Raw genomic sequence first — 3,230 nt, 5'->3', positions numbered from 1 at the left:
CTGTCAGATTTTTCAGTGTAGTCGATGTAGACACATACTAACACAGAGACACTGACCAGGGGCAGAGAACTGAGCATAAGGGCCCAAGGAAAGAGCAAACATAGAAAGAAGAAATGAAAAATGAACAGATTGTTGCCACTCAAATAAGCAATTAGAGCCTGACAAAGAGAAGGTGGAGAGTGATTTCTTCTTCTTCTTCATCTGTTACCAAATGACATTGCGGTAAATGTCAGTTTCCAACCTTGAACATTCTGTCTTTTCTGTCAGCGTGAGCCAGTTGTGGTCTGTGGTGTAGTATCTAATTGTGATTAGATGAACAGATGCAGAAACTGCTTGTGAAATTTATTTAACACATGACAGTTTGCAATACATGCAAAACCAAAAACCAGGCCAAGTGGTTCAGACTTACGAAATAAAACCACAGGAGGAAGTGAATGACTGGACCATAAACACTGTTCCCCACCCTTCAGGTCAATACTGACCCATACAGTGGCTACTCCTGGTATGTGCCTCTTATCTTTTGTGTTTTCTTATGTTATCTGTGGTGAGACTGTTACGTCGACGGTGCTGGTGCTGCCACACAAACAAGCCCATAAAAAACCACTAGAGCTTAGCCGTGTCGTGTCTTGAATCGTACCTTTATGCTAATACAGTGATTTAACATTTTTGATAGGAATGAGTACAATCACTTTTGTCTGTGTGACACATTGTTCTTTCATTGTGGCTTTTTACTTTCGCACTTTTTTTTTTTTTTTTTTTTTTTTACATTTCTGCAGATTTTGCATCCTCTCTCATCTACTGCAGCCTTTTCTCTAATTGTGAATATAGATGTGAGACTAAAGCCCTTCACTGTGAGCCAAGATGAGTTTACTTTAAAAAACTGAGAAAAGGGGTTGCCTTTAAAAAAAATTAAGTAATGATTAATGAAATTTTAAGTACATTGCACTTACATTTAACAAAGATTTTAAAATAAATGTACTTAAAAATTCATTAATCATTATTTAATTTTTTTAAGACAACCGCTTTTCTAAATTTTTTAAAGTAAACCCAACTTATCCGGCCTTACAGTGTACAGCCTCTCCCCCACTTAAAAAAATAGCAGGTCAGCTAGTGGACACCTAGCTAAGAGAAAATGTCTGTGGAAGAGGTCTACGGTGGACAATAAAACAAAACAACATTTTGGGCAATAAAAAAAACAGTCCTCTCACGGTTAAAACAAAAAATCGTTGATAGCCGACAGCCGCTTAGAACTTTTTGAGTTGTATCTTGAATGATAAGCACCGAAACTCCTATAGAACCTATTTTTCAAACAAAAACACTGAGACCAGCATGTGCACATGGGCAGGTGGCAATTTATGTGGGCAGAAGAAAAAGAGGTGTGGTCATAACTAATGCTACGTTCCAGGCAACCCGTAAGTCATGTTTTATCAACCTTCTACCTGTGAAAATGCACTGGAATGGCAGTTAAACCTGTGACTTCCCACCCGTGAACTCGTACTAGATTCATGTACTCACAGTTCCGAGCTCTGACATCACATAGCAATGGCGGCCCCCATGGATGTGGTGTTTATGCAAATTGTTTAATAAACAAAGTACTTCTCCGACATTATTTATCTGCAAATGTTCGGCATAATCAGCAGCTACTCTAGTGTTAGCTAGTTTTCAGTCCATTGAGTGCAAGAATAAATTAATACCAAATATGTATCCAAATATACAAATAACATAACATAAAAGATATTACATGATTCTCTTGCCCTATGCGTCGTTTTTACACCTCTGTTTCCCTCAAAAAAGCACGGAGCAAACACATGTGGCAATAGGAATTATTGTAAATGAGCATAACGTTCGGTCCACCATGCTGGTTTGTTTACATGTAACTACCACAGTTCCTAGCACTCAGGCAGTTTGGTGTGACTTGCATGGAACGTTACAAAGTTGTGAGTCATTGTTCGAAGTCGTGACTTACAGGCTCAAAGAACGGCCTGGAACGCAGCATAAAACTTATTAATTTAAATCCATTTAACGTAAATGTATTCACACATTTGACTATATCTACAAATGAGTTGATTATACTTAAAATTATCTAGTAATGTCATCAAACGTATATTTTTATGTGCGTTCCAATAAAAACAATTTTAAAGTAAATTTGACTTCCTGGCTTACAGTGTTCTTTTTTAAATGGCAATAACTGCTCCAAGCAAACTATTATAAACATGTGATCAGACTGATAAGATGGGCATCATTTTTTGCAGTGCAGCTTGTTCTTTAGTCAGCGTATGCCCTCGGTCAGGGCAGCTCAGCTTTCTGTTGACTTTATGAAACCTGTTAGCCTTTGGCCCAGTGAGATAAGAGAGACAGGTCAGTTTCCACCCAGACACCGAAACCCTTTGCTCCTGCTCCCAAGGCCAAGGAAACCCTCAGGCACATTCATTAGACTGTGAGAAGCTGCGTCCATGTCTATAGGCTTTTGTCAGGTGGTCAGTCGGGTATATTCCCACCTGTTATTCCATTTATGGAGATGAACAGAGATTAATGAGATATGATTAATCTCTGGCTCAGAAAACAGTAACACTCTGAGAAACCCATTCTGAGTTTTTAGAAGGTTGGAGGAGCAGCTTATGACCAAAAGGTTGTCACTTCAGTTCCCTGGACCAGCAGAGTTTTGTCTGATATACCCTTGAGCAAGGCACTTAAAGCATATTTTTCTTCTAAAATCATACGTATGAGCTGTTCACTTGATTAAACAGCTCTAACAAAGATCATCCAACTCTTAAGACCTTAGAAACATAAGGGTTTCTCTGGTTTTCAATAAAGTCTGTTAACAGAGAAACTGTTACATTAAATTAGCTGTAAATGTTTATATAAATGCAACAATCACATAAACAGTGAAGTAGTATCAGGCACTTGAAGCACTTAAAATGCTTTAGAGCCTCTAAAAATAAAGTGTTTCCACTTTGATCTTGCAGAAATGGCACATTGTTGTTATGAGGCTGTGAGCTGGCACATTAAAATTAAACACAAAAAGTACATTTCATTGTTGTCATATGAAGTGTGTCCAACTTTCACCCTCTCAATCAAGCTCTAGCAGGATTTTCAAACCCATTACTGAATTTTATCCTGATAGATGTGGCATTCAGAAACGCTGATGGAAACTGACGTACATAATTCTGTTTTTGCAGCATTTTACAAGTTGGGATAAAATGTCTTGACAAGCGAGGGGAAAAACAGGC

General features: G+C 38.1%; 1 non-coding gene across 1 annotated transcript; it reads left to right on the top strand.

Annotated features, from left to right (window-relative positions):
• Window positions 1-2,475: 2,475 nt before the first annotated feature.
• LOC115430904 (U8 small nucleolar RNA) lies at window positions 2,476-2,592 on the top strand. Its single transcript, XR_003937029.1, has one exon. It is a non-coding gene; the product is annotated as a U8 small nucleolar RNA (small nucleolar RNA).
• Window positions 2,593-3,230: the final 638 nt, after the last annotated feature.

This window comes from Sphaeramia orbicularis, chromosome 12 (assembly GCF_902148855.1).
Source record: "Sphaeramia orbicularis chromosome 12, fSphaOr1.1, whole genome shotgun sequence".
In the NCBI taxonomy this organism is placed as follows: domain Eukaryota; kingdom Metazoa; phylum Chordata; class Actinopteri; order Kurtiformes; family Apogonidae; genus Sphaeramia; species Sphaeramia orbicularis.
Note: the sequence above shows the minus strand (reverse complement) of the source record. Positions and strands in the feature narration are given on the sequence as shown.